Here is a 26,098-nt window from a genome sequence, read left to right on the forward strand (position 1 = left end):
ATAATTTTATTATGCACATATGAAGAAACCATGAGAAAATGTATTCAATGACAAGACATGACAGTCTAAAAGACATTTCCTAATAAAATGACAAATACTGCTTAATAATTTCAAAATATAGTGAACATATTTCTGTAACAAATAGTTATTTAATGACTTTTTTATAACTAATGAGATTCTTTTGTCAGTTGGAATTTACAGAGATATAGAAAAACGCCTAAGAATCAGATATGTTACAGGGAAATTTTAATCCTTTTTTTCACCTACCAAAGATAATATAAGATAAAATATATATAACTATGAAAAAAAAAATGATATCATGCTTTTCTTCACAAAAAAACAATCACACATAACATCTCAGTTGGGCTTCCCTGTGTGGTTGTTGTTGTTATTGTTGTGTGCTGTCAAGTTGCTTGTGACTCATAACGACCCTATGTACAACAGCTCTGAACCTTGCTCTATCCTGAGCCAAACTTACTTGTCTCTGACAGCTACCTACCCTACCCCCATTACCCTAGTCACTGAGTCAATCCATCTCATTGATGGTCTTCTTCTCTTGTGCTGTCCCTCCACCCTCCCAAGCATCATGTCTCTCTCCAAGGACTGATCACTCCTTGCAACATGCTCAAAGTATGTCAGATGGAGTTTCAGAATCCTTGCCTCCAAGGAGCAGCCTGGCTTCACCCTCTCTAGGATGAATCTGTTTGTTCTCCTGGCAGTCCATGGTATATTCAATATTCTTCTCCTGTATCAACTATATAATGCAATTGACATCTAATACCCCAAATATGTCCATGCTATTATTTCTAACAGCTGTTAGATAGGAATCTTAGAGTGGTGCAAATGATTAATGTGGTTAGCTACTAATAAAAACATTGATGGTTCATATACAGATAAAGGTGCCTTTGCAGAAAGTCTTTATGTTCACTTCTGAAAAATCAGCATTTGAAAATGCCTTTTGAGCACAATCCTTCCCTGAAACCAGAGGGTCACCCTGCATAAGCTGACTCATTGGCAGCTGGTTGTTAAATATGTTTGTCCTTTCATGTTCCCCACACTTAAAAAAGTTGCTGCAAGTTCCAATTCTTTATTAACTTTATTCGGTTAAAGAAAAGGTGTGGTTCTGAAGAATGCCTGGAAGGGGGTCTCGGGCAGCACACCAGTACCTGGCCTCTCTGGCTCTTCCCTAACTCCTGCCAACTGGCACTTATTTTTAGAATCCTGGAATATTAATAGGGCAAATGAAGATGAACAAATACTTCCCATGTGATTTTAAGAGTCAAGTAACTGTTTTCATTGCAACTTTGCTCTCACTTCAGGAATTGGAGGATGAATGGGCAGGTGCCCAGGTAGAGAGAAGTGTCTGGTGCATTTTGAGGGCTTCATATAGATGTCCCTTTTCAACCATCTCAGCATCCCTAATAAAGCACCTTCATCACAGCTCAGTCAGCTGGGACTGGTGAGCGGCTGCTTGCTGTTCTCCAAAGACTAAGGCGATGACTTAGATATCCAAAGACTAAGTGGTCAGGGTCCCCTTCTCTCTCAAGGAAAGGGCTAAACTGATGCTTCCACTCTCTCTAGCCAGTCCACTGGAGGCCAGAAAGCCAGAGTCTGCCATGTGGTGGTGAACTAATGCAAAAAAAATGCAAATTCTGTCCTAAACATAAATTATGTTTTTTATGTGCCGCTGAGTCAAGAATGACTCTTAGAGACCCTCCGTCTTTTAAGTACCAAATCCCATAGATTGCCAAAAGAACAAACAGGTAAGTCTTGGATAAAAAACAGCCAGAAAGCTCATTAGAGGCAAAGATGACAAAGCTTCATCTCAGATACTTTGGGCATTTTATAAGGAGAGGCTATTCCTTGGAAAGGGACATCATGCTTGGAAAGGTGGAGAAGCAGTGAAAGAAAGGAAGACCCTCTATGAGATGGATTGACATAGTGACTGCAGCAATGGGACCAAGAGTGTCAGAGATGATGAGGTTGTCATGGGATAGGACAGGGCTCAGATCTGTTGTCCATAGGATGATGCTCAACTTGACAGCACCTAACAACAGCAAACACAAATTCAAAATGTGCTAAGAGCTGCATTGCAGCAATATTTGGAGCAGTACAAAAAGCAAATATTACCTAAATCAGTCCTATATCAGTCAAGGTTCTGCCAGAGCAATAGAACCAGTAGCAGAGATATGCTAAGAGATTTATTACAAGAAATTGGTTTATGTCATTTCAGAAGCTGGCTAGGCAATTCCAAAACCCTATGGCAAGTAATGGTAGACTGGAACTCTCAGACAGAAACTGAAGTGACAGTGCACAGATAGAATTCCTTCATGCAAGCTTCTCAGTTCAACTCTTAAAGCCTTTCAATGGATTGGATCAGGCCCACCTTGATTGTCTAAGCTAGCTTCCCTTGCTAAAAGTCAGGTGATTATGAATATTTTTCACATTTATAAAATATAAAAATAACTGAATTAGTGCTCAATTGAACAATTTGGGGCAACAGTCTAGCCAAATTAGCATACAGAACTTACCATCGAAAGTCTAAATAAAATATGATATTATTATCAAAGTTATAACTACTCTGAGATATTCAGTTCTAGTATTAAATTATAACTATTGAGGTTATACAACAACATCTAAAATATTGATGGCATAATGAAAAGTAAGAAAAGCAAGGTACAAAGTTTTATGGAGAATAAAACTAGTACTGTGTTTAAAACAATCATTTTCACATTAAAGAGAATAAATAGAAATGTTCCCAAGTCATCACAGTAGATCAACAGTAGTGGACATGGGATCTTGTAGGAATGTTTTTCCTCTACCACTTAGAGTAGACTTAGAGATATGGCAGCTGAAGTTGAGCCCTTAAATTTGGAAACACAAAGGAGGAGAAACAGTGGTAAGAAGAAATTAACAATTTGTACATAGAATGTGAGAAGTATGATTGTAGGAAAACTAGACACTGTAAAGAAAGAAATGGAATGCATAAATATTGACATATTGGGTATTAATGAAATGAGATGGATTGGCATGGGACATTTTGAAACCCACGAACATATGATCTATTATGCTGGAGATGAAAAAGTGAGGGGGAAAATGGGGTTGCTTTCATAGTTAAAATGGGGGTTAGTGTGTTGGAATTAGTGAGACTGGCTCTGGACAGGGAAGGGTTAAGAGCTGCTGTGTAATACATTGTATAATACATTGTGTAATACATTGTGTAATACTGTGTAATACAACAGCATATGACAACAACAACATCATAGCATATTGGGGTTTTGTTTTTGCTTTTGTTTAAGCCCCTTGTTTAGAGTCAACAAGACCTCAGGGAGGGCCTTTGTATTTAAAGTTGATTGTTACTATATTTTGGAGGAACATTCTTCTAAGTGGTACAGCACTCTTCTGTCAGTATGCTTGCTGTACTGAGGTAACCTGGGGTTTCTGTGATGCTGAATTTTGTGTCATTGTGGTGTCAAATGCCTAATGTTTACCCATGGTGAACATTGTTTGGTGGAGCTCCTACTTTAAGACAGGTTTGGAAAGCAAGAGTGGCATCCACTTCCTAAACAACGTGCCTCCAGAAACTATGAATTTTTATAAATGTCAATATTATAGAAAGGTTTCAGGCCTTTTGTTCATAGGTTCACTATGAATCGTGTTTGATTTGATGACAATCAACAACAACATTAACTTTCTAAATATTCTGTACCATAGGACTTCTGCTGCCAACCCAAAGGTTTGCAGTTTGAATTTACCAGTTGCTCCAGGGAGAAGGATGGATAATCGATTCCTGTGCAATTTACTGCCTCTCAAAACCCACCAAAGCATCAGCTATGGGTTGATTTCTGGCTCAATGGCACATAACAACATTTATGATTACTTTGATACTTAATATACCTGTACGCATATGTAAGTAGCAAGGTATGTAGGTTCTGAGTCCTTGTGTGTGGGATTATCAGTGAAAGGACAGAAAGAGGGAAAGGGAGAAGGGAGGTTCAGCAAGGGTACTAGCAAGAGAGTCATAGCAAGGGGAACCTCTGTTCACCAAGGCTCCTGCATATTCCATCTTTGAAGATCATGTCTAGGCTAACATCCCAAGACTGGGCTCTGTGACATTCAGTAGGACAAACCATTTCAACTTTACAGACATTGCTGAGACTACACTAGGTAAGTCCTGGCTGCCCACAGCTCTTGGGTGTCTACCAGAAGCTCCTCTGGCCCAAGTCCAACATAGCCATAGACTAGAGAGGAAGAAGAAGAACTCTACTGAGGGCTAAAGTCTGTGAGCTAGATGATCCCTTAATTAAGCCTAAGGGGCTCCAGAATTTTCCTAGTTTCTTGGACTCACTGTCTGTTGGGAATCAATGTGCCTCCACCAACCCAGGAGCGCTGGTGGCCTACACTGTACCACTAGGGCTCTTTAGTTTCTTACTATCATTCTTTAATGACAAGTTCTGGAGTACCAGTGGCCTACTAAGGATTTGCGCTGCAAACCCAAAGGCAAGCTGTTCAAATCTACCAACTGCTCTGTGGGAGGAAGAAGTGAGAGTTACTGCCTGTGAAAACTTGCTGGAGGGTCAGTTATGGGCCAGTTCTGGGTGGAAGGCACACAACAACAACCTGGCTAGTGCATAGAGAGGAGAAAGAAGGTCTGTCTCTCACAACTCATTGACTTTTTCTACACTTGTGTTTCCATACCAACAAGGTAGGCTGGGGGAACTTCCAAATCTGAAATTCATCAGGTCTTCTCAGAGCAAACCCTTCCTGTAGAAGGAAATCTGAGAGAGAAAAGGCATAAAAATAAGATGGGGGAAAAGGGAGAAGGCAAGGGTTTGAGAAGAAATGAAAATGATTTCACATCTGTGGGAAGAACTATTTTCCCTGTGAGGGGTGTGGACTAACCTAGGTTTGGGCCTCCAACTCTGCTCCCCTGGGTGTTTGAGAGAAGTGAGGTCACCATAAGAGGAGCAGAAGGGAGAGAAAAGTGTCGCCCACTTCAGTCTTTGGGTTTGATCCCAGCATAACTCCAAGCCCCGCAGCACTCCTGTTCCTGGAGTCAGGGGAGCGTTGGGTGACACAGCAGGCCCGAAAAGGAACAGCCGCCCCACCCAGCGCTCCAGGAATTCCAAGGCCTGGATTCTGGAGCACATGCGGTGTGTGTTATTCTTACCGCAAACCAGAAATATGTTCCCTTTTGAAATGGTTGGCCCACAGCTGTTAAAAATCCCCGGGTACTTGGGAGACAAATGGTCCAAAGCAGGCTGTGCTAACAGGTCCGTTTTGGAACAAGACTCGAGGTGTGACTGATGTGGCCCGTCCTCGGGCCCATCAATCACCGCTCAGAAGGGCTCCCAGGGGACCACTCACTCTCCAACAATATTGTTTGCATTAGTGAATGGTTGTTTGCAAAACTCTAACAAGAGGGGTGGCAGGGAAGTGCACTTAGGCCAGATAAGCTGCCTCGCCCGGGAGGAGGTAGCTGGTTCCAGTCCAGGCCTCCCCTCAGGAGCGTTCCCTAATGTGAAGCCACGTAAGAACAGAGAGAGGGTTCATCTAACTGTCTCCACATGGCTGCCACGGCGTGGTTTCACAGAGTTTCATGCATTCCCTCCTCAGAAATCCTGTGAATTCAGCCAGAGGCACCTGCTGACAGAAGTTTTTTCCTTTCTTTTCGTTTTTACCTCAGGTTCACAACTAAGATGGCTCTACTGAGCAGGGGAGGGAGTGCAATGCTTTGCACTGGACCAGGCCAGCTGGGAAGTTCTGGGGGAGGGGGGGCTGAATGGAGCAGCATGTGGGGATCCCCAAGCACAAGAGGAAGGCTCAGACACAGAGAGAGGCCCACAGAGATGGGGCACTTCCAGCTGCTGCAGCTGACAAGCTTGGCTAAAGCAGGATTATGCACCTGTTTAATCTTGAGAGAAAGACTGCAAGATATGGCTATTTTGCTCTAACACACCCCATTAAATATTCCTGGAATCCAAATGCGAAAGGGGAAATAACCCACCCCTCACTTTGAAGTTGCAAGTAAAGGGGTGATAGAGACAGAAGAGTTAGTCTGGACAGAAGTGCTTGCCTGGCTGGGCTGGGCCCTGGACAAGAGTGGCCTCTGCTGGGGAGGGGTGCGCTCTTATTGGGTGTGTTTGGACATGGACTTGCTTCTAGATTTGCAGGGAGTGGGTGGAGGAAAGGGTAAGCACTGTGAGGTGCAGCTGTCATCTCTACCTTCGAAGTGCCTTCAGCAAGGGCTGGGCAGGTTTTACTTCCTGTGATCTCAGGCCACACTGGGTCCTTAATAAAGCAAACAGTCATGTGGTCCATACAGGGTCTCAGACACTGCTCCAAATGCTTTAAATATAACTCATTTAATCACCACAACAAACCTACAACATGGAGACTAGTGTTGTCCTCGTTTTACCGAGAAGAAAAACGAGCTCCAGAGGAATGAAGTCACTTTTCCAGAGCATGCTGCTAGTAAGTGGCAGTGCTGGGACTTGAACCCCCAATCCAGGGTCCTGCTTTGACTAATACAGTCTTCTGTCTCATTAACTGTATTGCAAAGCCAATTAATCAGCCCAGAAGGCAGACCAGCTCCACTCTAGTGGAGTTGTCCCAAACCTGTGTCTGTTCTCTTGAAGTCTAACTTCTTTGGTCAGCCTGCACACCTACTCTCTACTCTGAGCCCAATCAACCATTCCAGAGCCCACCAGTAACACATATTTCCTCTGCTCTTCCGCAGAAGAAAAAGAGTCATTAGAAATGTTATTGGCATGAAAAATTAACAGGAGAAGGAGGATATTCCTCTGATCAGTTCTGGGTATTGACTGACCAGTCCTAGGACGTAAGGAGATTGGTGAATGAGTGAGATCTCCCTTGCCTGAAATGCAGTAATCATCTTTCTCCCTCAGCATCAGGGTCTCTGCAGACCCTGAAATTGAGAGTGAGGACTGTAGAGGGTGAGGTGATTGCTCACTGTTACCCTCCTGGGGACCAGACACCACCTCCCACATTCCTTTGTGGCTGTCTTCCTTTAACTCCTGGGTCTTAAGGAAGGTGGAAATAGTTTTGCAGAGGTGGGAGGTGAGAGCTAGTCTCTCTCTGTGGGGAGTTGCCAAGAGACTGCTGGGAAAGGACCCCTGGACTCACTGTCCCATCTGCTGAAAACATCCACATTACCAGACTACTGGAATATGGTCTCCCTTTGTCCCAGTGACTCATCTTCCCTCCTCACTGTTACCCGGAATATCTTTCCAGAACACAAATCAGATAGATGGGCCTTTCCTTTGTTTAAAACAAAATTGATGAGGTCAGTTGTTCACAAAATACAGCCTAAATGTCTTATAGTCTGGCCCAGCCCCTTGGCCTCCATCTGCTTTATCTAACCACAGGGGATGGCAGTCATCACGCTCCCAGACAACAGCTGGGCTGCTTTCCCTCCCCATTGGCCACTGAACCTGTTATACACCTCCTACTCATCCTCCAAAACCCCCGCACAAACAGCTCTTTACCAGGTTACACCCATCCACCTCTCTCCAGAAGCAAAAAAAGAGAAGTATAAACCTTCACACACACTCCTGTGATACTTGTCTCTCCACTCCAAGAGAAAATGCCTTCACCTTTGCACTTCAGCACCCAGTAGGATGCTAACGTATAAATAGTTGGGAGATAAAAACACATTGAGCCATTAATATCCATAACTGTAAAATATGAATATTTTGGTTTAGGTTTAGGTTTTGTTTTACCACTACGAGTTGTGAACAAGGCATTTTTTTTGACAGATCAGAATACGAGCTGGGGAGTTTTGATGTGGCAAGGAAGAAATTGACACTCAAGGACAAACTTTTGCCCAAGAGAAATAGAGAGGCAGGTCTGGAGCCTGGGGGCCCCTGATGGGTGCTTCCAGGACCTGGTTCCCTATCTTGCCCACTCCCTACTGCCAGGGCCTCAAGACCTCTCTTCACCTCCCTTGGAGTCTCCCTCCTGATGTCATAGAAAGGCAGCCCCTGGGCATACCAGTTAGGTCCATAGTGAGTAACTGTAAGTCATCACCACTTCCAATTTCTCTGTTCTCCAGTGTATCCTAAAGGGGATGAATTAGGCCCCCAACCTGTTTCCTTCATCTCAGTTCCCTCAGAAGGAGAGGGATAGGCTTTCGTCCAGCTAGAGACTCTCTGGTGTCATAGAGCATCCTGGTTTGGGAATTAAATCAAGTTGAAATTTGACTTAGCACAAGTTGCCACTTCCTCATATGTAAAGCAGATATAATGAACCCTCTTGAAGGATTAGTGTCAATAAAGATAATATATGTGGAGCTAGCAATCTAGGTGTTATGTGGTCTCTCTGGGTTCCAATGGCTCCCTTTCTCTTGCCTTCATATTATTCAACAAGTGCTGGATTCATGTATTCTTGAGCCTTATCAGAGAGATAGAAGTTGCACATCTGGTGAGCATGGAAACCAGAGTATCATGTCATAGACACAATGGATAGGCGACGGTCTTGAGCAGGCCAGAGTGCAATCTCATCTTTATAAGAAAAAAGAACATCATTATGTAAAGGAATATGTCTATGAAACATTTTGAAAATAAACACCAAAATATTTAGTAGGAAAGCAAGAGATTTGGATGGTTTTTTCCTTTCTTTGTTATGTATCTGCTCTTTAAAATAATACAAAACAAAAAGATGAGCATGCATTGAATAACAATAAGGGGGGAAAAGTGAAGCCACATGTGGTAGAAATCTGCACGCAACGTGGACCTTAAATTCAAAGTACCATCTGGGATTTGCGTGTCAAAGAATCTTGGTGTGCAACTGCAGATGTCTATAGTCTCCATGTGCAAAGAATTAGAGTAGTGAAGTATATCTCCACCTCAGGATAGTCTTCAATGCAAAGAGAAGGAAAATGCGACTCTCAAAGTAGAAGCATCCCCGTGGCTATTATATCTTGGGCGGATTGTGTAGAACTGCTAGTATTACTGCTTAAATGTGTGGTATTCTGGATTTTTATTTGGGAAAATTAAGTTGTTTTTAAGCCATTTCATAAGCTCTCTGCTTTCAAGAACACTCTAAGAAACTTTTTGCAAAGTTAACAAAGCTATTTCTATAGTTCAAACTGCCACTCCTTGAAATGCTTCTGTGCTGTAAATTTGTACATAAGTTGGTTTCCTTGAAGCAAGAAATACCTGTATTCCAGAATGAAAATGAATTCTATCAGGACAAATGTCACCACATTTATTTCAGGATAAAACTCGGACGCTGTGGCCTCCTTCTTTGGCACCAACATGCTGGAATGCACCACAGCAAGGGAGGTGATGACATTTCTGTGTCTATGAAAAGCATATGAAGCAATTTTATGGGGGAGTTTCTTGTTAGGCCTGCTAGGAGTCAGGGCAATAGACTAAATTAACTCTTGACATCCAATTTAGTCCTACGAATCTACCAAAATTATTGTGGGGATGCATTTTGTTGCTGTTGTTGGGTTTTGTTTGTGTGTTTTGTTTTGTAGTTCCTTATGTCCCTATGATTAAAAGATTGGAGACACCTTTGAGCTAAAAACACAAAAACACAGAAATTAGACATGTTGAGGCATTACAAAGTTAAATAAGAGCTATGAATCATAACAAATATCTTGTCTTCAAGAGGCAAAGCAGTCACCAAACTAAGACCACCTAAAAGAGGTTTACAAAATTTACAAATGGAAAAATTTGCAGTATAAAGTAACTAATGTTAGTGTTGGTTAATTCAACTTTAACATGACATTGTCAGGAACCCAGGAAGGAAGCCTCTCACTGAGACTGATTGACCCAGTGGTTGATGCAATGGGCTCAAGTGTAGCAGGGATGATGACGATGGCACAAGATAAGCCTACTCTTCTTAGGATTGCTTAAGTTGTATCAACTTAATGGCACTTAACAACAACTACCACTCCTAACATTTTGCTTAGAAAAGTCGAGGGTCAGTGAAAGAGCGAAAGAACTTCAGTGAGATGAACTGACACAGTGACTGCAACAGTGATTTAAGTGTGGTGGGAATTGTGGGGATGGTGCAGGCCAGGGCAAGGTTTCGATCTGTTGTACACAAAGTAACCATGAGTCATAGTTGACTTGATAGCACAGAACAACAACAACAACCCTAATGCTTTCCTCTTCTCCTTGTGGTCAGAATATGGCTGCTGTAACTGAGAAGCATCACATCTTGATGCAAAAAACATTACTAATCACCGAAGTACTTTTAAATAAAACACAAAGACCCACCCACCAGGTACTGATTGGTTTAAACGAGAGGTTTCCAGCACACATACCTAATAGTTAACTAAATCAACAATGACCAAACAGTTTATATTCAACTGTCAATTAAATCAAAACAACCTACCTCCCAGATAGGGAACTGCCAGAAGGTCAAGCAGGATTTAGAAGACGTCGTCATGGCACTAGGTATGTAATTGCTGATGTCAGATGGATCCTGGCTGAAAGTAAAGAATACAAGAAGAATGTCTATTTTTGCTTTACTAGCTATGCAAAGGCATTTGATTGCGTAGATTATAGCAAGTTGTGACTGACATTGAGAAGAATGGGAATCCCAGAGCACTTAATTGTGCTTATGTGGAACCTTTACCTGGACCAGGAAGCTGTCATGTGAACAGAGAAGGGGAATATTGCATAGTTTAAAATTAAGAAGGGAGTGCATCAGGGTTGTAATCAGTCTCCATACATATTTAATCTGTATTCTGAACAAATTATTTGAGAAGCTGGACTCTATGAAGAGGAATGTGGCATCAGGATTGGAGGGAGACTTATGAATAACTTGCGTTATGCAGATGACACAACCTTGCTTGCTGAAAATGAGGAGGATATGAAGCACTTGTTGCAAAAGGTCAAGGAATGTAGCCTTCGGTATGGATTGCATCTCAGTATCAAGAAAACAAAGATTCTTACCACTGGACCAACAGGCAACATCATGATGCATGAAGAAGAAATTAAAACTGTCAACAGCTTCATCTTGCTTGGATCCACAGTTAACACTCTTGGTACCATCAGTCAAGAAATAAGGAGACACATTGTACTGCGAAAGTCTGCAGTTAGGGACCTTTTCAAATTATTGAGGAGTAATGATGTCAGTTTGAGGACTAAGTTGTGTCTGATTCAGGCTATGGTCTTTCCAATCACTTGCTGTGTATCTGAAGGCTGGACAATGAATAAGGATGACAGAAGAAGAATTGATGCCTTTGAGCTGTAGTGTTGAAGAAGAGCACAGAACATCCCATAGACAGCCAGAAGAACAAATATGTTTTGGAGAGGGTGCACCTGGAGTTCTCTTTGGAGACAAGGATGATGAGGCTTTGCCTTACATACTCTGGGCATGTTACTAGGAGGGGCTATTCTTTGAAGAAGGACATGATACTTGGAAGATGGAGGGTCAGTAAAAAGAGGAAGACCCTTAACCATGTGGGTTGATGTGGTAACTACCACAGTGGGCTCTACTGCATCAGGAAGTGTGAAAATGGCACAGGATAGACTGGATTTCAGATCATGGTGTCGTTATGAGTCATACTAGACTCAATGGCACCTAACAACAAGAATCACCGAAAATAAGAATAAATTTCTTCTGATTGGCTGAAACCAAACATGCTAAGGAAAGGAATTTTCTTCCTTCCGTGCAATAATCAGGACACTTAAACAGCATCAGAATTATCTTTTATAAAGGCTCATGTGGGTAATCTGATATCAAGAGCTATCACAAATACTGAGAGAGGATTTACAACTGACAGCACTGGATGCTAAACTACAATGGAGAAATTAACATATAGTTCTACAAGAAAAATATTTCAAGTTTTTAAAACTATACCTAGCCAAACTATCAAAGAGGAGACAATAGTAAAATCATTTGCAAATAAGGGGGGGAAACCAGAGTGTTCACTTTTTATAAAACTTTTTTTAAAAGGAAAAAAATGCATTTGAAGATGTTATCTACCAGGGTAAAATAGAAATTCAAGAATGAAAAATATTTGTAGTTCAGCAAAAGTTAAATTAACTCAAGACTGCAACAAAAATAAATCTTAACTTGGAATTCTGCACAGGGCCTGGAAAACAATAAGACAAAATTAAAATATGAAGTAACAAAAATCTCTACCATCCATGTCTTCAGAATCAAAGTAAGTTTCATTAAAAAATGATCTAATTAGGAATATGGACTATTTTGATCAAAATAAAGCATATATTTCTCTATTAAGCAGAATAAAACTGCTAGGAGCTCCAAAGACAATAAATTTCTATAAAACACACTACAAAGATAGAAAATAGAAAGTGGCATAACTTTAAGCAATCAATACACTGAAAACAATCAATTTGGCCAAGATGTTTAGAATGTTCTCCTTCCAGTCATTCTGTGTGGTGGAAGAGGGGTGCATTTCCATTTCAATAGGAATGGACTCTCATGATACTTTTTGGGGTCCACCAGATGATATAAATACAATAATTTGGCAAATGGCATGTTTTGTTTATTATTTTATAGTAGGTTGCCAAAATGCAGAGGGTTGATCTTAGTTAACAAATTGCCAAAATCATAAATCTTGGAAATATATACTAATTTTATGAAAGTTGGGAAAACCAAGGAAGAAAAGTGGTTAAAAATTAAGGTGGACTAATTTCTCATTCATTTATTTGGGGAAGTGAGTAAATGCGAATTTACTAATTGCATGAAATGTTAAATAAGTAATTAGTAATTACTGAATTGTATTAATTTATTGGTGAAGATTTAACAATTATCTAAGTAATAGTTATGAATACTGTAGCACATAATTTTTCCATCTTTAAATATCTATCTCTGCTAAAAACAATCATAATTTTTTGGAAAAACTATTTGCTCAAGACCTGGGTTAGGAAAGGCACACCATGAGTCTGGAACATCTCATATCAGAAAATGAAGAAGGTACCAAAGACTTCTGAAGCCAAGTATAAAGGATATAGGAGTGAACCTAACCAGGTAGTCATTGGCCAAAGACAGGACAATCTGAACATTGATGAGAATGGAAAGGCAATGATTTTAAATATGATTTCATCATGATAGTGAAATAAAAAGAAATCCATCTTTTTGTCAAATAAATTTAAAGCAAATAGAGTGAAACCATGACCTCTGTTTTTCTTGTATCCTCTTGTTGATAGTTGGGATTGAGTCAACTAGGACTCACAGCAAGCCTATGAACAGATCTGAACCTTTCCCCGCCTGCTCCATTTTCACAGTCTGTGTTGTGCTCAAGTCCATTGTTAGAGTCACTGTGTCAGTTCACCTGGTTGAGGTTCTCCCTCACTTTTGCTGAACCTTCTACCATTCCCAGCATGATGACTTTTTCTAGGGACTGTTGCTTCTGAGAACATGCTTTAGGTGTGTGAGACGATGTCTCGTCATCTGTGCCTCTGAAGAGCATTCTGCCTGTACTTCCACCAAAACAAACTTGTTTGTTCTTTTGACAGTTCATAGAATATTCAGTTCTGTTCATCAGCACCACAATTCAAAGGTGTCAGTTCTTCTTTGATCTCCTTATTCATTGCCTAACTTTCAGATGCATATGAAGCAATTGAAAATATTATGACTTGAATCAGACACACTTTAGTCTTTACACTGGTTTTATTGCTCTCTAACACTTTGGAGAGTTCTTTGAGAGCAGATTTTCCCAAGGCAATAAGTTGTTGGTTTTTTAAGACATTCTTGACGGCTACTACCTTGGGTGTTGATTGTAGGTCCAAGTAAATGGAAATTGTTGACAACTTTAATCTTTCCTCTACTCTTCATTATGTTGCCTATTAGTCCAGCAGTGAGGAATTTTATTTTCTTAATATTGATAGTACTGCATGCATGCATCGGGGTAATATCCCTTCTTCAAACCGATTCAATCTGTATGCTGAGCAAATAATTCAAAAAGCTAGACTATATGAAGAAGGAAGCGGCCTTACACTTGGAGGAAGACTCATCAACAGACTGCTTTACGCAGATAACACAATCTTGCTTGTAGAAAGAACTTACTTGAAACAGTATAGGAGTGCTGTCTTCAATATAAATTACATTTCAATAGCATCTTTTGAGATGAATATATTAGGATAGCCAGATGGTTGTCGTTATTGGCACTGTATGTCAGTCAACTTCCACATGTAGTAACCCTGCAGAAGAGTAGATCTCAAAGGGTTTCGTAGGGAAAATTTATCTTTACAGAATCAGATATGGAAGAATACTGAATGATGTTGTTATGTGCCGTCGAGTCGCCTGCGACTCATAGCGACCCTGTGTACAACAGCCCTAAACTCCGCTCTGTCCTGTGCCAATCGCACTGTCTCTGACACTCCCATCCCAATTATCCCAGTCACTGAATCAATCCACCTCATAGAGGGCCTTCCTCTCCTGCGCCGTCCCTCCACCCTCCCAAGCATGATGTCCCTCTCCAAGGACCGGTCTCTCCTCACAACATGTCCAAAGTAAGTTAGATGGAGCCTCAGAATCCTTGCCTCCAAGGAGCCACCCAGTTTAACCCTTTCCAGGACAAATCTGTTTGTTTTCCTAGCAGTCCATGGTATTCTCAATACTGAATGATAGAATACCATAAACCTAATTAATGAAAAGCTCTGGCAGCCTAGTGGTTAAAAGCTGCATTGCAATCAGCTGTTCTGCAGGAGAAGAATGGACCATCTCCTCCCGTGCGATGAACTGCCTCTGAAAGCCCATGGGGACAAAGGAATGGGAATGGGTATCAGTTATGGGTTAATCCTGACTCGATGTACAAAACAACAAACATTTCAATAAAAGGCGCTCTGGTGGCAAGGAGTTGTGTTTCTAACCCAAAGGAATACAGTTCTAATCCATCAGCAGCTCCACAGGAAAAAGATGGACAATCCCACTGGAGGGTCGGCTATGAATCAGTTTTGACTCAACAGTTTTGTAACAACAACAAAAATGAATTCTAATTATAGGCAATGATTATGCATGGCTATTGGTATCATTGAACTAAAGACAATCAGATACGGTACTCCTAGGTGAAAGTTAACAATGCTCTTGAGAAGCTTTCTAGGTTTTTTTGCCTAGTAAGGAACACTAGTCTCTACTTCTACTTACCAATTTATATGAAACATAAGAAGTAGACAGATTAAATGGCACAACTGAGATACAACCAGCAAAATCCAGATGTGGGAAACCCTACAGGTCACAGAGCCAAGTTTCAACACACTTCATTGCAACTGGAGGGAAAGAAGGATGAGGAAACTATATTGTAAAAGATTGTTGCTGTTGTTGTTGTTTTGTTGTTAAGTGCCGTTGAGTCATAGACAACTCATAGCGACCCTATGAATGAAAGGCCTGAGCACTGTTCATAGAGTTTCTGGAGGCAAGCCACTTTGGAAATGGATGCCATTCCTGCTTCCAAGCTTGTTTTAATGGGGGAGCTCCACCAAACGCTGTTCACCATGGATAACCATTATTGCATTTGACACATGAGTGTCACAGTGTTTAGCATCATAGCAACCAAGAGTTACCTCTATACAGCAATGTATAAACCAGTGCTATACTACTTAGAAGAATGTTAGACCAAAAACCATTTAAACCATTCCTGAGAGCCGCAGATTAAAATCACCCACCTTGGGCTTGGTAATGGCACTTTCTGTCCACCAGGCCTACAGAGCTCTCTCTATGCTGTCTGTGTTATTGTTGTTAAGGGCCATAGAGTTGTAGACAACTCAGTGACCCTATATAGCCATTGTCATGTAAGGATCTTATTTAGATGCTAATTTTAACACACTGAAAACAAAACCTGAGAGAGTAAATGTGTCCATACTTGTGGAAGTAAGGAGGTGCTGAAAACATTCGATAGCTACTGGATATAGTGTTACCCACTCATTCCCTCATGGCGAGCCAGTCAAGGCTAACTCATACTGACCCTCCATTAGGTTTCCAAGAGTGTAAATTTTAACTGAAGGAAACTGCCCATCCTTCTCCCAAAGAGCTAGTAGTGATGAATTAAAAATGATGGAGACTCTCATCATTAATACATACAAATGGATACAGATATAGATTTGAATTTTCTAAAACTATATTTTCATTTCACTTTAATTAACAATCCGTACACATGGTAGTAGCAATCAAGACTGCATTAGGGAAATCTGTTGTAAAGACCACTCCGAAGTGTTAAGGAGTAAGTATGTCAAAGCCGTGTTGTTGTGTACCACTGAGTCAGATGCGACCAATAGCTGACCCTCTAGAGGGTTTTCAGAGGCACTTAATTGCACAGGAGATTGCTGATCCTTCTCCCACAGAGAAGCTGGTGGATTTGAACTGCATGCCTTCAGGATTGCAATGCAACTTCTTACCCCTAGACCACCACACCACAGCTCCCTAATGTCAAACTCATACACTTTTCAAATTACTTCCTATGCAGCTGAAAGTTGGACAATGAATAAGGATTAAGAAAGAACTGATGCCTTTAAATTATGATTTTGGAGAAGAGTACTGAATATGGAATGGATTGCCAAAAGAACAAATAAGTCTGTCTTGAAGGGAAGTGCAACGAAGGTACTCCTTAGAGGCAAAGATGGTAAAACCTCATCTCACATTCTTTGCACATATTATTGGGAGAGTCTAGTCCTTAGATAAAGGAATCATGGTGTGAAAAATAAAGAGTTAGCCAAAGAGAGGAAGGCTCTTCTAGGCTATGGGTTGACATAGTGAGAGAACAATAAACTTCAGCATAGGGGAGATTGTGACAATGTCTCAGGTTAAGGCAAAGTTTCAGATCTATTCTTCATAGGGTCATTGTGAAGCATAGTGTATTCAATGTCACTTAACAACAATAGCCTGAAATAATGGCTTTGAAGGACAAATTTATGGTGCAACAGAGTTACGTTTTTATTGGCTGTGTGATTCTTACCGGTACAGGCATATCTTGTTTTACTGCACTTTGCTCTGCTTTGCTTTGCAGACAATTCATTTAAAAATAAATAAACAAACACCAAATTAAAGGTTTGTGTCAACCCTGTATTGAAGAAATCATCTATGAAGACTACTTTTTCAACAGCATATGCCAATTCTGTATCTCTGTTTCATATTTTGTAGTTCTCACATTTCATCTGGTCTTTGCTCATTAGTGTTCAAGGCCACAAACCTGTTCCTGAGATAGTTTTAAAATTCAGATAGACACAAGGTCAAACTTTGGTTCTTGTGGAGTTGATATAATTTTCTTTAGCTTCTCTTTTTGTTTTTATTTTTGTTTAGAGATCCAACAATTTCTTTCTTTCTTTCTTTCTTTCTTTTGTATGTGTACCGTCAAATCGGATCTGACTGGTACAGAAGGAGATTGCCCCTCATTCTCCAGCAGAGCATCTGGTGGATGTGAACTGCATACCTCTGGGATTGCAGTCTTAGCTTCTCTTTGAACTTGTGTGTGAGTAAGTAGTTGATGATCTGTTCTACAATCAGCTCCTGGCCTATTCTTCACAGCTAATATTGAGCTTCTCCAGTGATTCTTTTCACAGATGTAATCAATCTGTTTCCTGTCTAGGCCATCAGTTGAAGTTCATGTGTATAGTTGCCATTTGTGTTTCTTATAAAAGGTATTTACAATGAATAAATCATTAATTGTACAGAATTCTATCATTCTATCTCCAGTCTTTGTTTCTGTCACCAAGTCCATGTTTTCTGATTACTGATCCTTTCAATTTTTTTCTCACCTTTTGCATTCTACTCACCCACTATAATTAATGAAAGGATGGCAGAAGAAGAATTGGTGCTCTTAAGTTGTGGTTCTGGAGAAGAGTACTGAATATCATGGACCGCCAAGAGCTCCATCTCACATACTTTTGATGTGTTGCCAGGAGGAACCAGTTCTTGGAGAAGAACATCATGCTTGGAAGGGTGGAGGAACAGCACAGGAAAGGAAGACCCTGGATGAGATGGGCTGACAACAGTCACTGGGATAATGGGGGTAAATATGTTGGAGTAAATGAGACTGGCTTAGGATAAGGCAGTATTCAGAATTCTAGTATACTTGGGCGCTGTGAATCACAGGCGACTCAATGGCATATGATGACAACAACAAAATTTGTTTGCATGTTTGATTAATTTCTGACTGCAAAAGTTGGTGCAAGTCCTCTATTTCCTCCTTTTTGGCTGTGGTTGTTGGTGTATATATTTAAATGATGGTTTTTGGTGTATATATTTAAATAATGGTGGTATTAACCGGTGTTCCTTGTATGCTCATGGATATTGTAAGCTTTGTTGCTCACAACATTGTATTTCAAGACAGATCTAGAAATGGCCTTTTAAAGAATGAATGTGACCCCATTTTTCCTCACTTTTTCATTTCCAGTGTAGAAGATAATGTCATTGTCTGATTAAAAATGTTTCATGCCAATCCATTTCATTTTGCCAATGCCTAGTATGTCAATATTTATACTATTCATTCTTAACAATATCCAGTTTTCTTAGATTCATACTTCTCACATTCCACCTTCCAATCACTATCATCTATTTGCAATTGTTCCTCCTCCTTTGTGATTCTCAAACTGAAGACCAGATGAGCAGTGGAAGGATATCAAGAATATCATCCATAGAGAATGCAAAAGGTCACTACAAAAACAGAGAAGAAAAGATCAAAACGGATGTTAGAAGAGACTGAATATTGCACAAGAGCGCTGAGAAACCAAAGCAAATGGACGAAATCAAGAAGTTAAGTAGCTGAATACAAGAGTTCAAAGGTCAGCTTGGGAAAACAAAGCAAAGTATTATAATGAAATGTGCAAATAAAACAAGTCAGAAAATCAAAAAAGCCCAGTTTGCTTGGTATTTCTTAAGCTGAAGGAACTGAAGATCAAATTAAAGCCTCAAGTGCAACACTTAAGGACACTGTGGGAAGAAAGCTGAATGACCCAGGAAGCATCAAGAGAAGATGGAAGGAGTACACAGAGTCACTATACCAAAAAGAATTGGAAGGCACAGAAGAATTTTATGAAACAACATATGATTAAGCAGCAATGGTGATGAAAGGAACTTCAAGCTGCTCTGAAGGAACGGGCAAAAAACAAGACCTCAAAAATTGACATATTTCAACTGACAGTACCACTTGACATATTTCAACAAACAGATGCAGCTTTGAGTATGCCTACCAGGTTGTGCCAAGAAATCTGGAGGACAACTACCTGCCCAATTGAATGGAAGAGATCCATATTTATTCCCACTCCAAAGAAAGGTACCCCAATAGAGTGTGGAAAGTATTGAACAATGTCACTAATATCACATGATTATTATGATTATTAAAAATTCTTAGAGATCTAAATATTATTAGAAATTATTTTTAAATGACTGGAATAGTACATCAGCAAAGAACTGCCAGATGTGCAAGTGGGGTTTAGAAGAGGCCATGGGACAAGGGACATTATAACGAATGTTAGATGGATCGTAGCTGAAAGCAGAGGGTACCAGAGGAATGTCTGAGTTTTATTTTCTATGCAAAGGCATTTGACTGTGTGGATCCCAAAAAATTGTGGCTAACCTTGAGAAGGATGGGAATCCCAGAAAACTTAATTGTGTTCTTGTGAAACCTATGCTTGGACCAGGAAGTAGTCCTCAGAACAGAACAAGAAAATACTATATGATTCTAAATCAGAAAATAAGTGTGTCAGGGATGTGTCCTGTGTCCATACTGTTTCAATTTGTGTGCAGAACAGATCATTCAGGAGGCGGGACTTTATAAGGAGGAATGTGTCATTAGGATTGGAGGAAGACTCATCAATAACATGTGTGGTGCAAATGACACAGCCCTGCTTGCTGAAACAGAGGTGGACCTGAAGCATTTGCTGCAGAAGGCCAAGAATTGCAGTCTTCAAAATGGATTGAAGCACAGCATCAAGAAAACAAAGATTCTCACCACTGGACCCACTGGTAGCATTATAACAGATGGAGAAGACATTGATATTGTTAAAAATTTCAGCTTTCTTGGTTCCACAATCAACATTCTTGGCACTAGGAGACAGGAAATAAAAAAGACTAATTACTTTGGGAAGATCTTCTGTCAGGGCCCTCTCCAGAGTGCTAAAGAGCAATGATGTCAGTCTAGAGACTAAGGTGCACCTGATCAAAGCCATGGTCTTCACAATTACTTGCTACACATCAGAAAGCTAAACAAAGATGAAGGATAATAGAAGAAAAATCTATGCCTTTGAGTTGTGGTGCTAGACAAGTGTAATCAACTGCCAAGTCATGAACTGCTAAAAGAACAGTCTGTCCTGGAGAGGGTGAAACCAAGTTGGTCCTTTAAAGCAAGGATTTTTAAGCTTCATCTCACATATTTGGGGCATATGTTCAGGAGGGACCAGTCCTTGGAGAAAGAAATCATGCTCGGACAGGTAGGAGAAGAAGACCCTGGATGAGATGATTGGCACAGTAACTGGTGTAGTGGGAATAGGTGTATCAGAGACAATGAGATTAGCTCAGGATAGGATAGGGTTCAGAGCTACTGTATATGGGGTCACAATGAGTCTCAGGGATTCAATACTACATAACAACAACAAAGCATTTCAAGTTTTTCCATAATATGCTACTGCACATGCAATAGGTTGCAGTGTACAGTAACTACTCCAGTTAGTAAAAGTCAAGATACTAAAATCCAGTTACTAGAAGTCAAGCACTTGACAACAATAATATAAACATAGAGAGAGATCAGCTGGCCTAGTGGACAGCAAATGATGCTACCATGCCAAAGGTGGGTGACTTTTAATCCGTGGCCCTCAGGCCTGTTTTTCATTGTTTTTGATCAAACATTCTTCTAGGTTGTATAGCCCTGGTGTGTCCACTTGCCGTACAGAGGTAACTTGTGGTCGCTGTGAAGCTGAACACTGTGGCACTCATGTGTCAAATGTGATAATGGTTACCCATGGTGGACAGTATTTGGTGAAGCTCCCCGATTAAAACAAGCTTAGAAGCAGGAGAGGCATCCACTTCCATAATAGCCTGCCTCTGGAAACCCTGCTGAACCTGGAGAAAAAATGAAAGTCACTCAAGTGTTGAGGACTTTCGTTCATAGGGTCGCTATGAGTCGCCTACGACACGACAGCACTTAACCACCATAACATTATAAACACAACTTTTATATGCACCTAGAAACAAAAACCAATTTCTGTGATTCACTTTATGGCAATACTCACTTTATCAAAGTAGTCTGGAGCTGTACTCCCAATATGTTTAAGGTGTGTTTGTATTTATCTCTTCCTTATATTCTAATGTGCCATGTCCTTTGAGGGTCAAAGAAAGTAAAACAAATTGAAAATCTGCCAAATCTAGTTTTTAATTTCTCCGTGACTTAAGTAACTTAAAACTCTGGACATAGTTTTTTAATCCATCCATTCAGATAGGTAACATGCATTCAGGGCTTCATCTATATCTCTGGTGGAACTCTGATGGTTAGGGAGCTCTCGTGGCATCATGTGCTGCTAAACCAAAAGTCACACCACTTTGGTGGTTCAAATCCACTAGCTCTTCCCAGGGAGAAAGATGAGCAGTCTCCTTTTGTGTGATTTATCAACTTGTAAACCACTGGAGAGTCAGCTATGAGTGAATTCCATTTAAGGGCAATGAATTTGAGTTTCTATAGCTCATTATTTGTGCTCAAACAGTAATTATTTGCTCTTGCATTGATTCTGATTTGCTCATGAGAACTCCACGAATGTCGTAAAACTGTGCTCCATTTGGGTTTTCAATAGCTGCATTTTAGAAGTCAATCAGTAGAACTTTCTTCCAAAGTGGCCCTGGATAGGCTTGAACCGCCAACCTTTCTGTTAATAGCTGAGCATATTAGCAGGTTTTGCCACCCAGAGAATCCAAACTTTGTGTTAGGTCCTGAAAGTAAAACAGACAGCAAAAGTGGCATGAACTGTTAACTCGCATAAATGTTTTGTCTAATTATAAAATAGTTTGGATTAGGTAATTTCCACATTCCCTAATTTATCGCATAATATTTACAGTATGGGGGATAGTATGTCCATGATTTATTTGCTGCTAAACCTTTGGTCAGAAGGAAACTCTCCATTAGAGCATTGTTTCATTGGGGGAGAAAATATTTCCTTTAAATAACAAACTTTCTAGTGGTTTCTAGGAATGTAGTGGGGCAGTAAGTGAAGCTAGTGCCCTCTGACACACAGGCTGTCATTTACCTGCTAGGAACTGGTGTCAGAGAGGGCTGGCGTGCTCATTTGGCAGAGGGAAGGGAGGACCTGGACCTCATTTGCTGACTCTGAGGAGTTAAGGCTGAGGATGCTGTTCAGTCTCCCAAGACCAAATACCTATCGGGGTCCCTCTGATCCCCTTAGTTCTGGGGACCAGAATCTCACTGAGCTTGGCTGCCAAGGTCAAGGCACTGAAAAGTGAAGGCAGGTGAGAATGCCCTGTGTTTGAGCAAACTGGGAAGAAAGGACCACAGAGCATTTCTTGTCTCCCTCTCATCTCCTCCTCCCTCACTTCATTCTTTCCCTCCTTCCTTTCTCCCTGTCACTGTGTAAATTTATTTTGTTGAAGGTCTTTTTCTCTTTCCCTGACTCTCCCATTTTCCCAAGCATGATGCCTTTTCCCACTCCTGAATCCTTCCCCTCTGTCCCCCCTCACTGTCTTTCTTTTTCCTTGCTTCTCATTTCTATCAATTCTACTTATTTGTTATGGGCCATAGAAACAGAGCCAACTCATAGCTAACCCTTCAGTTTGGTTTTTCAGAGGCTGTAACAGCATGAGAAGAAATTGACCATTTTTCTCCTGCAGTGAGGCTCATGGATTTGAACTGCCAACCTTCGAGGTGGTAGTGTACCTCCTTTCTACTGAACTACCAGAACTCCCTACTTTACTAATCTACTTCCTTTTCTCTTTTATCCACCATGGTTGGAAAAGTGGAGGGTCAGCATAAGGGAGGAAGACTCTCAACAAGATAAATTGACACAGTGATTGTAACTATGGGTTCAAGTTTATCAGAGATGGTGAGAATGGCACAGGACACAGCAGGGTTCAGGTCCATTGTTCATAGGGCAAGTACAATCACTTTGTTCATGGTCAGAGGAGTCAGAGTTGACTCAAAGGCACATAACATTTTCACCCACATGGCTAGTGTCTCTTTCCTTGGCTGGCCCCTCCCTGGTCTCTTTTATATTCACATTTCTACAATATCCTCTCCAAATTATTTCTTGGACATGTTTAAAGGAGGAACCAATCCTTGGAGAGGGATATCACACTTAGGAGGGTGGAGGGACAGCGCAGGAGAGGAAGACCCTCTATAAGGTGGATCGATTCAGTGACTGGGGTACTTGGGGTGAATGTGTCAGAGATAATAAGATTGGCACAGGATAGAGCAGGGTTTAGGGCTGTTGTACAAAGGGTTGCTATGAGTCGCAGGTGACTAGACAACACATAACAACAACAACAGGAATATTTTTAAAGTTCCAAATATACTGATTGACGTTTTGAGGGATATTTTTGAGTTTGTGTTCTATTGCACTTTGATCAGAAAACACAGTTGGTGTGATTCTGGCATTTTGATAGGTCTTGAGATGGACACGTGAACGGTTTAATATATGATCACTCTTGAAAATATCTCACATACACTTGGAAAAATACTTATTCTTTCTTCTTATTCCTTGAATAAAGAGCTCTCCTTTGATTTCTAATAGCTTTACTCATATCTCCTATCATTACCATTTTTTTTTGTCTGCCACTTTGTAAGGGAAAAACACTAAATTCTTCCACAGTGATTGTAGATTTGTCACTCATCCTTGTGAGTCCATTAGTTTTCACTTTGGTATTGGTAGATGATGTTTGGTGAAATAGGGATATAAAGGTTCCAAATTCTCATATCTTTGAGGTGAAAGTCCCCTTTGCTGTTGGCTAATGGTGTCTTGGATATGTCATCCTTCAATCAAGAATAGTCAACCTTCTTGTCCTCTGTCTGAGCCATATGAGCAGATACCAATGACACTCAGAGCCTCTGAGCTTGTGACTCTCTCCACTTTGGATGCCGGCAGCATACGCACTGACAAGCCTACTCACCCACATACGTACACAAAAAGCACTATGCTCAAGCATTTGCAGAGCACTTGTTCTATCTGCAGGAACCCTGGAGGCCTACTGGGTAAGGCATTGCGCTGCCAAACTGAGGGGAGGTGGTTCAAATCCATCAACTATTCTATGACAGAAAGGGAAACAATCTCTTCCCCTGTGACTTACAGCCTCTGAAGACATCACTGGGTGGTCTCCTATGAGTCGTTCTTAGTGTTCTCTACTAGGCATCGAACTGAGTGCTTTCTGGCTTCTAAGCCCCATACTTACATGTCCATGATGTTAGTATTGTTATCCTCACTGTAGAGATAAGAATATAGGCCCAGGGAGGTTACCTACCTTTTCTAGTGTCACAGAGTTCCTGGATACGGCCAACAGCTAATATGCTTACCTGTTAACCCAGATATTGGAGGTTTCCGCCCTTGCAAAGGCACCTGAAAGAAAGTCTGGGGCTCCCTTCCCCCAGGAGTCAGCTACTGTAAACCCTAGGAGCACAGTTCCTCCCTCCACACCAGGGAAAATGCCCTGAGTCAGCCATCTAAGACACAGTGACCAGGTGTGATATGTAGATAACAAACAGTGACCCCAAATTCTGACTCCAAAAGGAGTTGTCTAACCACTGTTGTCCAAGAAGCACCAACATTAAAGACGCTGTAAAGTCAAAAGAGGAAATTTGACTCGTATTGCAGCTCCTGACTCTTGACCTTGAAGGTCTGGGCATTTCCTGCCACTTTTCTAATCTCCAGTGTTCAGACACTCTATCTCCATGGGAACCATGTCCTGGCTTCTTACAGGAAAGTGGGAGAAAGAAGCCAATCCTAAAGTCTACTGGAGCAAGATTTCAATGGACAGTGAAGTTGTGATCTATTTGGCCAAACATGGAATTGAGTGGCTGTTACAGATCTCATCACTAAGGGCCAGGCCACAGCTGGTGCCCTTCCAGCCAAATCCACTCCACTCTTTGACTGATGCAGTTTGGAGCAGCACTAACTAGCTGATTAGTATTCCTGCCGTGCTGAGCTCACCATGCTGATGATGTTCCCTAGGCCACCAGCTCCAGAGACTATTGATTTCATAGCTACCGACCATACACTCCACTCCTCATCTGCCTGCACCCTCCTCCCTCCCATGCACCTACAGAGCCCCTTGCAGAGCCCCCAGCTTCTCATACACCCAGAAACCCCTAGACTGCTGAGCAGTCAGTGAGTGACTTTGCAAACCATTTGCTCTTAAGTGCCACAGCGGAGGCTCAGGACATGACCAGCCTGCTCCTGGGCCACTCAGAGATTTGCAGGAGCTCATTAGCTACACAGCCATTCTCTGGAGTCTAGGGAGAAGACACAGCAGGAGGTGAGATGGGAAGCAAGAACTTACAAATCTGCCTCTATCTGCCACTGCAACTGCCACCCCTTAACAAAAGCATCCATTCTCTATATCCAGTCCTACTCAAATAGTTTCCTGGGACATACAAAACCACATCTTTAAGCTTTAATCCACGTTACCTGATTTTGAATGGTGAAGAGCCCAGGGGAATAATCAAATGAATCCCATTATTTCACAAAGAAAGGCATTGAGATACAGGGAACTGAGGATCTGGCTGTTCCTGGGCGGCAGATTAGGATGAGTGACACACACATGCGCACATTCACGTACACACACCACCTACACATGCACACACACAAATTATTTGTAAATCTGATGAAGTCTGAGGACACTCTGTGTATTGTACCAGCATTGATGTCCAGGGTGTAGACTGTGCAATTATCTAAGATGTTGCTGCAGGGATACTCTAAGTTAAAGGTACAAGGGACCACTTGTATATTTTTTTTGAGATCTACTCTCTACTTTTTAAATAAAATTTTTATTTTATACTGACTTACTTGCCAATTTTATATACACTGTTCTTCACACCAGATTTTTCCCTTTTCCTTTACCTACCCCTCACTCTACCCATCAAATTGTGCGGCCCTATGATTACTCTCCCCCGCCCCCCATCCTCACCCATCTGCTCCTACCATACCCCGCCCCCACGGATCCTCAC

The sequence above is a fragment of the Elephantulus edwardii genome, unplaced genomic scaffold (assembly GCF_000299155.1).
Source record: "Elephantulus edwardii isolate Elephantulus edwardi_28Jun2011 unplaced genomic scaffold, EleEdw1.0 scaffold00146, whole genome shotgun sequence".
Taxonomy (NCBI): domain Eukaryota; kingdom Metazoa; phylum Chordata; class Mammalia; order Macroscelidea; family Macroscelididae; genus Elephantulus; species Elephantulus edwardii.